The sequence below is a fragment of the Schistocerca serialis genome, chromosome 3 (genome assembly GCF_023864345.2).
Source record: "Schistocerca serialis cubense isolate TAMUIC-IGC-003099 chromosome 3, iqSchSeri2.2, whole genome shotgun sequence".
Lineage (NCBI taxonomy): Eukaryota > Metazoa > Arthropoda > Insecta > Orthoptera > Acrididae > Schistocerca > Schistocerca serialis.
In genome coordinates, this window is record NC_064640.1 from 575,904,727 (window position 1) to 575,917,709 (window position 12,983).

At 44.0% G+C, this 12,983-nt stretch overlaps 1 protein-coding gene across 1 annotated transcript in view; it reads left to right on the plus strand.

Moving 5' to 3' along the window:
* LOC126470466 (zinc finger FYVE domain-containing protein 26) overlaps window positions 1-12,983 on the plus strand; it is a 370,429-nt gene that overhangs the window by 25,653 nt on the left and 331,793 nt on the right. The window lies entirely within an intron of this gene.

Below are 12,983 nucleotides of genomic sequence, written 5' to 3' on the forward strand. Positions count from 1 at the left end.
CTGCTTCATAACCCATCCCATCTGGATCCTCCCCTTGAATATTGCTTTGCTGAACTACATAGAGAGGGATTCTTGTAACAACACTTACTGTGGTTCAGCAGTCCTCCTGTCCTTAGCCAACATCCGTGAGGCTCTGGCAGTCTTTTCAGACAGGCTGTAATTCTTCAGTGCATGTTGTTATGACCTGAAGAACTTTAAGTCCTTGGCCATGCGTTGGGAGGGAAACAAAACTAAGTAACTTTCGGAAACACAATACCCCACTCACCCCTCACGCCACCCACACACCCCAACTCTTCAACATTCTGTCAGAACCGTATTGGCACAGAGAGCTCGTGTAGATGGGTCTGTACAGTGGTTCGCAAAGATGTCTTCCATGAGTGGTTTCCAGCCATACCACATTGGAAGAAATAGCAGTGCAAGTGCAAATGATCCCAGTTATCACCATTTGTAACATTATTTCTTCCCATGCAGGGAATCCAACATCTCTCACCCCCTGGTGCGTCCTCCCTCCCCCACTCTTCTTACTCTTTCCTGCAGATTTCACTGTGCGTCACCCTGTGTATGGAAGTTCCACATTGTCTGATAAGGACCTTCTGCTTGACCGGCTTCTTTCTTATAGTGATCTGTGTCTCATCAGTGATGGTACTCTTCCCCACTTTAGTGTCACCCATGGTACCTTTTTAGCTGTTGACCATACAGTCTTTTCCTCAAGTAGTCACTACTTGATGATTTTTGTGTCAGTGCACCCTTTCAGGTGGTCTTATCACTTGTCACTACCCAACAGACCAGCTGCCATGTTGGGCTCTCTGAAGAGTCAGTTGGAACTTGTACACCTCTGCCATCACCTTCATCTCTTCTCAGTCTGGTTGTATCAACATGTTTGAGTGATGCAGCTTTGGCACAATCACTCATTATATACGAATTGCTGTTCCCCTTTGTACAGCCTCCCTCTACTGGTGACTGGTACGGCAGTGGACCAAATAAATTGCAACAGCTGTTCAGAACTGTTGAAGAATCCTGCAGAGTCTCAAGCAGTGTCCTTCAGAGACCACAATCATCACTTTAAACCAGGGGTGGACAAATAGCTGCCCGCATACCACATGCAGCCCATTATGGGTTCTTGTGCAGCTTGCCAAAACAGTCAGAAAAATCCACCTTGCACTGAGATTTCTGACCTGTGCGTGACCAAAATTTTCTATTAGGATGACCACGCCATTACCCACGTGTATTGTAGAAACTAATCATGCAAACCAAGTCAACATTCATCACAGTGGCTGAGGGTAGTGACCAGAAAGGCATTTCCCATTTACGGGACAGCCACTGCACCAAATGCAAACTTGACTTGCCCTTATAGCACAATGTATACTGATTTTTTAGTTGATGTGGTTTATATTTTGCTTATGCAACAGTAAATGTATAAATTCCCAACTTTATTGAAACATGAACCCTCCAAAAATACATAAAATGAGTCATGAATGTTGTATGTTTAATGAAGAATGGACAAACAATTATTTCTTAGTTAACACAGCAGATGAAGCAGTGTGCTGCTTGTGTCATGAAATGATAGCTGTATATAAGGAGTATGACCTGAAAAGATTTGCAAAAGAAAACATAGTAAATTTGTCTGCAGACTTTTTGAGAAAGAACACAAAACAGAAGTCGCAGATTTTGTGACAAGGCTGAAGAAGCAATAATCATATTTACAAAACAAACAACACTTTAAAATAATACCACAGAAGCAAGTTTCTTGGTAGCCTATGATCTAGAGAATGCAAGAATCTTTTTTTGGATGGTTATTAAGCTGTATGGTAGTGCATGCAGCCATATTGTGCCCTGATCTTAGAAGCAAATTTGAAAGCACTCCATTGTCAAAGACTATAGAGCTCTATAAGGACTCAAATAGTGAAAAAACTCACAGAAAAACTGAAGACTGAGAGCAAAGATTTTGTTTTCTTTTTCTTAGTCAGTGGATTAGAGCACAGATAATGAAGACAGTGCACAGATACTCATCTTTATCCATGGAATTAATGACAATTTCATTGTGAAAGGGGTTATGTGACCACCAGTCAATGACAGATAGAACCACTAGTCGGGACTGCTGTCAAATGTGTGGAGAAAAATGGCTTGTCCTGGAATGAAACGGCTAGCATTACAAGAAAAGGGTCAGAGCATTCTGTGGGAAACTTGTAGGTATGGTTAAGCTTTTAGAAAACAGGATACAAGCACAAGAGACTGACTGTAATATCTTGTATTTTCACTGCATTTTCATCAGGAGAGCCTCTGTAAAGCAGCACTGGATTTAAAGCATGTGGTAGAGGCAGACTGTATTGTTGATGTTGTGGACACAATCAGAGCTAGGACACTGCACCACTGACAATTGAAATCTTTTCTTTGGGGAAGATATAATTTACAACAGCTTGAGTTAGTTGATCCTTGGCCAAGTGTTAAAGGAGTCTGGGCATTGCAGAATAAATCCTCATATTTGTAGACAAGGAGGTATCTCATGATTTTGTGAGGAGTGGAGATATGAGATGATGTTTGCAGCCTGATATATCTGACAAATTGAATGAACTGAACATGACATTCCAGGGAAAGGAGTTATTTCGCATAAAATATGAAAGTTTGTAAGATCTTTCAAAACACAATAGGTCTACTGACAAAGGAAGCAGGTGTAGGCATCTCTTTTTGTTTCCCTTTATGAGGAAAACAGAAAGTGCCTGAAAGTGTTTCTGATAAGCTTGGGGGTTGTCTGCAGAATTTGGAGCAGAAGGTCACAAGAAGACTTAAAAATTGATCTTAAATTCAATTTTTTCTCTCATTCCATCACTGCTGATGGTGATACAGCACCTGAGGAGCTACAGCTTGAATTTATTGAAATGCAGTCAGATCACACCATGAATGAAATGTTTCACATTGTCAAATTGCTTGACTTTTACATGAAGAAATTTTCTGGGAATGTGTTCTCTATATTTGGCTCTACATACATTGGTGAGCAAAGTTTTTCTTTCTTAAAAACCAACATGAGTAAACATAGATGCTCCGCAATAGAAATTATGTGACAGGCTGTGATGAGTTTCTCAACAAGGAATATCACTCCTGATTTTTTTTTTTTTTTTTTAAAAAAGGCGGGGGGGGGGGGGGGGGGGGTATGATAGGCTGCATTTGCCTCCTTAAACTGATTCTAAAATTAAATGTGCTGGCAGCTATAGATGATATGAAATTAGCACAACAAGTAAACTGAGTATAACTGTCACCATTTTATTTTGTTTTCATTTAATTATTTTTATGGTATAGTTTACACCTTTTCTGAAATACAGTGTTAACTAATGAAGTCAGTCTTTTTAAGAGGTGTGACCATCTGCTAACCTTCGTTTCCACAAAGTGGCCCTTGAGCCACCCTTGCTTTAAAAAGCTATGTGCAAAGGCTCACTACTGAATTAAATGCAGCAAGAAGGAATACTGGGAGCACAGTGTCTCCTTCTTGGAAATGTATGCCTCTGCATTCCAGGTGTGAGTCAGGCTCCTAAATCTACTGGACCACCAAAGATCAACTCTGCCAGGTGTCCTTCATTCATCATGGTATTCACATGGCTGCACTGACAGTTGCTGAACACTTTGCAACCCACTTCGTGACTGCATTAACACTCTCTTCTTGCCTGCATATTTTTCAGGCTCATAAAAGACAATTTGAATAAATCCTCCTGTCCTGTACCCCCTCACCCCCACCCCTTTAACCCTGAATTGCATAATGAACCTTTCAGTGAATGGAAACTACTTTAGGCTCATAACTTATCTCACAATATGACTCCAGGTTCAGATGATACAACATCTGACAGTGATTCTGTGTCTCCAGCTGTAACTGGCTAAAGGGTGTTTCCCTTTGCAGTGCCACTCTTTGCTAGGTTTGTGCTTGGCTACCATGGAGCCCCAGCCTTTGCAGCATCTTTTCCTTCCATACTGCATGTCTCTCCTCTTGCTGTTCTTTTTCCTCTCCCTTGGGGAACATGTCTGGGGTGTTATTGGGAAAGTTCTGCATCGTGTGTCGCTGACATAAGAACAGTCTCACCGTTGTTTTTCACTCCGTTTTCCTTTCTTTGTTTCCCTTCTCTCATTGTTGTGCTTCAGCATTTGAGGTTCCTATTTTTCTTCTTTCTCCCTGCGTGCTCCTGAAGGCTGGCCCAAGTGTCTGATGCCTAACAGGTGACTGGGTATGCATAATTCCCAGCCCCAGCTCGACAGGTAGGGTTTGAAAGTACAGTCTGGTACAGGCAAGGCCCAGGGAGGGGTGGGCAAGGCCCAGAGAGGGGTGATTGCCTTAGCTGCAACCTTCCCAAATTGCCGATTGGTCCCTCTGTCAGGTGTTCAGGAGGTGTGATTTGAGGTGCGAACAATCACCTGAGGCGGGTGCGCTCCCTTGCGAAAGGGGCCCCCAGTTGGAAGGAACACACCATCGGACACGCTGGCAATCATGGAGGATTTTCTCACAATGAGTCAACCATCTTCACAATCAATGTCTACGAAACATAAACGTAATGAGGCTAACAATTCAAAGACCCTTTCTGCTGCGCCACGGTTCCTCGTGGTCTCACATACTGAAGACACTCAGTCCTCCACCATGGTAAATCCATTTCTTATTCAGAAAGGTGTTGATGCAATTGCCGGCCCTGTGAAATCCTGCTCTCATTTACGGACTGGCACTTTGCTTTTGGAAACTAGTTCCAATTCTCAAGCACAACAACCACTTGCTGCCTCATTTCTCCATGGCTACCATGTTCATGTCGAGGCCCATAGAACTTTGAATTCTTCCCATGATGTTATTTATGCTAGGCTGTTCGGCGGTCTAACTGAGGCCAAAATACAATCTTACCTCTCTGATCAGAGTGTCATTGCCAACCACTAGGTAATGAAAGGTAGATTCCTCCTTAGTGCCCACCCACACTCTATTTCTCAAGTGGTGCTTCCGTCTAAGATCAAAGCAGGTTATGAAATTATCATAGTCTGGCTGTTCATTCCGAACCCAATGCAGTGCTTTCAGTGTCATCATTTCAACCACACTAGAACACCTCATCAACACCCAGCCACCTATGGTAGGGATGCGCACAAGGGCGATTGTCGGCCTCCTCCTCCCCACTGTATCAACTGCAATGGTGGGCATGCCGCCTCCTCTTGGGATTGTCCCATGTGTTTTGATGAGTGGTCTGTCCAAGAGAATCAGAGGAAAGGAAAAAGGGCCTTACCCAGTCGCTTGCAAGTTATTGGCTAGTCACAAACCCTGCGTGTTTCCGTGTGGCACCTATAGTTCTGTTCTTGTTACCCCTCGCTCCATGAAGGACATGGCCATGCAGACATGGGACCTCCAATTCAGTTGTGAAATCACCCAGTGTCAAGGTAGCATCACCGTCCCCCCGTCCAGCTATGCAAGAAGCCATCAAACTCTTGCCTCAAGGGCAAAGCCACCAGCTACACAGCCAGTAGGCCGGAGAGGACAGGAGGAGTACTACCGTGAAGACTTCATATGTCCCTCCAGCCAACCAACACCTGAGTCTTCCTCTAACCAGAAAGGCTCAAAGAAGTCTACCAAAAGCAAATGGTCTTCTCCTTCACCGACTCAAAGATCCTCTTTGACAATGTCGCCATGTGATACCGTAGCCCAGCCGGCCTCCGTGTCGCCGGTGCACAACACCCACCATTTTTCAGCATTGTACTCCACAGACCGACACCACAAGCAAGCTGATGCTTATGTGGAACCCATGGAGCAGTATCCTCGTGCTTCTGTGCTCTATAGTAGTGACTCTTCACAGGCTGGCATTCAGCAGCCTCCGAGGTGACACCTCTACATCTCTTCCTCGTCATGACTCTCCTCCAATGGAACGTTTGCGGCCTGCCAACCGGTGTGGCTGTGCGGTTCTAGGCGCTTCAGTTTGGAACCGCGTGACCGCTACGGTCGCAGGTTCGAATCCTGCCTCGGGCATGGATGTGTGTGATGTCCTTGGCTTAGTTAGGTTTAAGTAGTTCTAAGTTCTAGGGGACTGATGACCAAAGATGTTAAGACCCATAGTGCTCAGAGCCATTTTGTTTGCGGCCTTTGGTCCCACAAAGAGGATTTACGGCTGCTTTTAGCATTGCAGCATCCCCTTGTACTCTTCCTTCAAGAAACAAAATTGTGTCCTTTGAGCTTTCACATTACTTCCCGGTTCATTTTGGCCTTCCTCCTGAAGTCGGCATCCCATCTCATGGGGGCGTCATGCTGCTCATACGCGATGATGTTCATAGTCAACCCATCTCCCTGACTACCCATCTTCAAGCTGCTGCAGTTCGCCTTTTCCTTCCCTACCTGTACCATTTGCTTCCCTCCATCATTCAGTGTCACCAGGATAGGCTTTCATCAGCTTATAGGGCAGCTACCTCCCTCATTTTTGCTACTTGCTGACTTTAATGTGCATCATACTCTTTGAGGTTCTCCCAGGACCTGTCAGAGAGGTGACCTCTAGGTTGAACTTCTTAACCACCTTAACCTCTTCTGTCTTAACACTGGAGCACCCACTTTCCTTTCCAACTCCTCGCACACCTATTCCCATTTTGACATATCCTTCTGCACTGCCCAGCTTGCCCATCATCTTGAGTGGTCTGTTCTTTTTGACACCTACTCGAGCAACCATTTCCAGTGTGCTATGTGTCTGCTGATTCCTGCCCCAAGTGCGTGCACACCCAAATGGCAGCTTACTAAGGCTGACTGGCATCTTTACTCCTCCCTGGCGACCTTCGAAGAAAAAGATTTCCCCAGTTGTGATGACCGGGTGGAATATCTCACAAATGTTATCCTTACTGCTGCAGAACATTCAATTCCTCACACTTCCTCTTTACCACACCATGTCCCAGTCCCTTGGTGGACCGAGGCGTGCTGTGACGCAGTTTGCGCATGGAGACATGCTCTCCACAATTTTAACCATCATCCTACTATGGAAAACTGTATTCATTATAAACAGATGCATGCAAAGTGTTGTCACGCTCTTTGGGATAGCAAAAGAGCTGGCTGGATTTCGTTCACTAGTTCTTTTAACAGTTCCACCCCTTCCTCTGTCATGTGGGCCAACCTCTGACGGCTCTCTGGGACCAAGGTCCATTCCCAAATATCTGGCCTGACAGTAGCAGATGATGTCATTGTGGACCCTATTGCTATCTCCAACACCTTTGACCGCCATTTTGCAGGAATTTTGAGCTCTTCCCATTATCACCCTGCTTTTCTTCATTGGAAATGAGTGGAGGAGGCTCAGGCAATACCCTTCTCTTCTTTGAATCGTGGGTGCTACAATGCCATCTTTACTATGAGCAGGCTAGATCATCTTCTCATTCATCCTGATCCTCCACCCCAGGGTCAGATGGCATCCACATGTGGATGTTGCAGAATCTTTCTCTTGTGGGCAAGTACAACCATATCTGGGCAGAGGGCACATTTCCTGGATGTTGGCATGAAGCCACCATACCATACCATACCTAAGCCCAGTAAGGACAAAAACCTTCCTTCTAACTACCACCCCATCTCTCTCACAAGCTGCATTCATAAGATGATGGAACATATGATTCATGCCTGGCTGGTATGGTGGCTGGAGTGTTGCAATTTACTAACGAATGTGCAGTGTGGATTTCGAGCGTGACATTCTGCACTTGACGATCTTGTCACTTTGTACACCCATGTCATGAATGGTTTTCTGTGGAAATCCCAGACTGTGGCCATGTTTATCAATTTGGAGAAGGCCTGCCACACCTGCTGGAGAACAGGTATCCTCCTTACTCTGGAGAACAGGTATCCTCCATACTCTTTACATGTGGGACTTCTGTGGCCACCTGCCCTGTTTCCTTCAGGAATTTTTAAAAGACCAAGTTTTCAAGGTGTGTGTTGTTTCTGCCTTGTCAGACTCCTTTATTCAGGAAAATGGTGTGCCTAAGGGCTCTCTCCTTGTTGTACTCTTTGCTATTGCCATTAATCCTACAATGGCCTGTCTCCCACCAGGTATCTCCGTCTCCCTTTTTGTTGACAATTTTGCCATCTATGGCAGTTCTCCTGGACATGTCTCACTGAATGACTTCTTCAGCAATGTCTTGATCATCTTTACTCCTGGAGTATTGACAATGCTTTCGTTTTTCGAGTGACAAAACCATCTGTATGAGCTTCTGGCAGCTCAATTGGTTTCTCCCACTGCCTTTACACCTTGGGCCTGTTGCCCTTCCGTTCGTTGAAACTACAAAACTACTGGGGCTGCTTGATAGAAAACTGTCTTGGTCCTCCCGTGTGTCTTACCTGGCAGCCTGCTGTATGCGATTCCTCAATGTCTTACATGTCCTCAATGGTACATCCTGGGGTGCCGATTGAACCACCCTCCTCCATTTGTACTGGTCCCTTGTCTGTTTGAAACCCAGCTGTGGCTGCTTTGTTCATGCGTCTGCACGTCCATCTCTCTTACACTGTCTCAATGCTATCCACCATCATGGCATCCGTTTGGCCACTGGCACCTTTTACAATAGCCCGGTGGAGAGTCTGTATGCTGAAGCTGCGGAACTATCACTGTCTTACTGCTGTGACTTCCTTCTCAACAGGTATGCATGCTGTTTGTCTGCTATGCGTGGCCACCCATCCTATGCCTCCTTCTTCGATGATTGATTCCTTTGATTGTCAGTATGGGGCACATCTCTCTTTTGGGGCACATATCTCTTTTCTGTTACCTCGTGGATTTCGCTTTCAGCACTTGCTATGGTGGCTTAACTTCACACTACCTGCAACTTTCCCGGTGGGTGTGAACCCTTCACCACCTTGGCTTCATGAAACGGCCCATGTTAACCTTGGCCTTCATTTGTTTCCTAAGGACACTACTCCAGCCTCACTCTATCGCCTTCAGTTTCACTACCTTCACATGGAACTTCGCAATAAAATGTTTATATACACTGATGGCTCTCGAACTGAGAGTGGGGTCACATGTGCCTTTGTCATTGGTGCCGGTGTCTTTTGATACTGGCTTGCGGCACGTTGCTCAGTATTTACAGCCAAGCCCTTTGCCCTGTATCAGGCCACAGAGTACATCTGGCGACACAGACTTTTCAATTGTGTCCTCTGCTCAGACACACTCAGTGCCATTCAAAGTCTGTGTGCACTGTACTGCCCATCCCCTAGTGGAGTGGGTCCAGGAAAACTGTCACTTGCTCACTCTTGGTGGAGCCACTGTGATGTTTATGTGGGATCCTGGTCATGTCGGTCTGCCAGGAAATGAGGCAGCTGATGCTGCTGCCAAGGCTACAGTCCTCGTACCTCAGTCTGCTAGTTCCTATATTCCCTCTGATAATCTCTGTGTTGCTCTCTGTGTCCCTTTGGCATTGCCAATGGTCCTCCCTTCACAGGAATAAACTCTGGCTTATTAAGCCTCTCGCAGAGGCTTGGACAACCTCCTCGTGGCGCCTCCTGCCAGGAGGAGGTCATTTTAACTAGGCTGCGTATTGGACACTGCCTTTTTAGCCATCGTCATTTGATAAGTGGGGTTACCCTGCTAGTTTGTACACATGCGCCCAAGTTTTAACTGTCTGCCACTTCCTGATGGAGTGCCCATTTTTTAACCGTTTACGTCGCCGCATGGGTTTGTCGTCTGATTTTTCTGCCGATTTAGTAAATAACATGTGAGCTGTTGACTGCATTTTACTTTTTATCCATCAAAGTAATATGGCGAAGACCATTTAATTTGTAGTTTTTGGACCTCCATTTCTGTATGGTGTCTTTTTAGCCCTTTCTCCACGTGCCTGTTTTTAGCTGTCATCTCTTATGTCAATTGGGCCTGACGTATAGCCATTTTGTAACCCCTCTCTGTCTTTGTGTTCTACAGTTTTGACTTGGGCTCGTATGACCCCAGTTGTTTTTTGTGCCCTAAAGCAAAACAAAACCAAACCCTTTGCGGTGAACAGAGAGTCTTATAACCACGGTCCTTAAACATAGCAAGAAACCCAACATCCATTGGCAGTTACTGACATGTTAGCATCATCAAAGTGCTCTGCAAACTGCTTGAAAGAATGGTGGCCCAATGATTATGCTAAGTTATCAGATCATGGGCCTTTTATCTTTCTATCAGTATAGTGTCTGGGAGGGACAATCCATAACTGGCCACTTGATTAGGTTGGAAACAGCAATCTGACAGACTTTTTCTAAATACAAATACCTCATAGGAGTCTTTCTGACATACATAAGACACTTGACACTGCTTGACCCACATAGGACACTCAACACTGCTTGGTGCAATCACCAATTTTTTCATAATTTTTTAACCCACCAGTTGTTTCGGGTTAGAATTGGCACATTGCTCAGTTTCCCACAGGTCCAAGAAAAGTCGTCACTTAGGACTCCACGCTGAGTGTTAAACTCTTACCCTCACCATTAATGGCCAAGTTACCTCTGTTGGACCAATGGTCAACCCCCATACTGTATGTTGACAATATTTGCACTTTGTATAGCTTTCAATCTGCAGTCTTGACTGAACACCAGCTCCCAAGATGCCATCCAAAGGGCCTCCACTTGGATTCTTACCCATGGCTTCTAGTTTTCTCCCACAAAAATGTGTCTTCTACCATGGTTATTCAGACCCAAAAATCTCCTTCTGTACTCAGCATGTGGATGTTGTTGTGTAGTACCAAAATTTGTTGGGACTCAGTTTTGATGATTGCCCTAGTTTATCAAGTAAAGCCTACCCGTATGTGACAGCCTAATGATCTCATGTTTCCTTGTCCACACTTGTTGGAGTGCAGATTGCCTTACTCTCATGGAGAGATACTGGACACTGGCACCTTCTGGATTGGCCCTGTAGACAGTCTCTTTGCCAAAGTGGAGATCATACCTCTTCAGTTCAAACAATACCAACTCTTGCTCACATATGCCATTACCATACAACTATTTCCTAATCATCCAATTTTTCAAATTCTTTATTCATACAAGGAGCATCAACCTCATGTGGGATTACCAGTTGGGATGGCCCACAAGACCCTCTGTCGGGATCTCTGCCTATCCCCGTTAGAATGATCTCCCCATGTTTTGCCACAAACCCCTCTTCATTTAATATGTAGACTATGAATTAGTGTGGATCTGTTTCTGAAATCTGAAGTTTTAGTCACCCCAGTGACCTTTTGGCATCTACTCTTCTCATGATACCATCATTTATACTGATTGTTCTAAAACTGTGGATAGGATGGGAATGTAATGTGTCATTTATTCATTACACTCTGTATTTTGTGTTTTACTCATTATTTAAGACATTAATTATAAATTATTTAATCAGCATTCTGTAAACTATGTACTGATTTGTTGGAGCTTTGGCTTGCATGGTCCCACAGAACCTGATAAATAAAAAAAATTAAAACACATGCTTTGTATCTGATGCCAATCAGGAACGTAATTCATAGCTCGGAACATGCAGTGTTTTTATGACAGAGCTGATAGCCATTAACAGAGCCCTATGCTTTATTAAACAGATCTTCCTCAGCTGTATTTTAATTTATAATGACTCAATGAGGAGTTTCCAGGTTCTTGAATGCTGTTATTCATGTCACTTTGTGATATCTGCCTTTCAAGATCTTCTCTCTGACCTTAATCGTACTACCTGCCCCATTTTCTTTCCCTGGGTCTTACTTTGTGGTTATCTAGGAGAATGATCTGGCTGACCAGTTAGCTAGAGAACTTTTACTCACCTGCCATTTGCTTTGACAATCCCAGGTACTGATACGCAGGTGCAAATAAAACCTCTACTCAAACAACGTTTGTGGGGCTTCTGTCCCCTTTGATAAGGGGAAACTATGGCTGCATGGTAAACCTCCTTCAGTTCCTCCTGGAAGGAATCCAGTGTCCTGTGTCACCTTCAAATTGATCACACCAGGTTATCCTACAGTGTCCAATGAGCCACTACCTTGTAGTGGTTGCAGAATCTTACAAGCAGTAGCCCACATCCTGGTTAAATGGCTGCCTCCTCCTCATGCCAAGCAAAGTCTTCTGGGATTTTTGCCTTTATATTGGCTGATGAAATCTGGTCAGTTGAAGTTCTTCGTTTCCTCCAAGAAAGTGCTTTTTGTTCTCAAATCGATATGTGTAATAACATGAATTCCTAATATATTCCAATATGCTGCACATAAAAATGGGAATTTCCGGTGCTTTTGGCTAGGGACCATTTGTATATGCAACAGAAGGATCATCTTAGTGTCACTACCCTACAGTACAGGTTCAAAGTATGAATATTACACACTCCCTCCTGCTTAGGCAAATGGAGCAAATCCATTAGTTCTTTTTGCTTTGGATGTGGTCTATGGTGGGCTCGATAGGACGTATCGAAGTACCGATAGTTCATGGGCGATTCCTCAGAAAACCCGACAGAATGAGTTTTTTTACTATATTTTTGCCACCACCAGTGGACCAAACCCAGTTCAGAGCTCCAAGATGACTATACACAGAAAATTGCAGAAATTTTTATGATATGTTCCTAAGATCCTGGTTTCAAACAAACTTGCAAATTTTCTTGATATCTTTATCCATTTCCAACATACAGACGTTCAGATTTACACTACTTCTATACATAAAATCTGAAATGAGACGAAATCTAAATAAAAAAAATAGCTGCAGCTGACTGCTCAAATTTTAATGGTATATTCTCAAGGTATTTATCTAGAGGAACCATCTCCCTATTTCCAAAAATGTATATTGATTATTGAAAAACACCCCCAAAAGTTGCTTTTTGGGTACCAAAAACCAGCTATGGATTCTGAGATGGCTACATGTGGCAAATGGCCATAATGTTTATGATGTATTCCTAATATCCTGATCCCGAATAAACTTTAAATTTTTCTTCATATATTTATTAGCTTCTGAGATACAGAGGTTCAAAGTTACCCTATTTGTACATGTAAAATATGCATGTAAAATCTGGTATGAGACAAAATGTGGTTCATAAAATGATGAAGTATGGAAA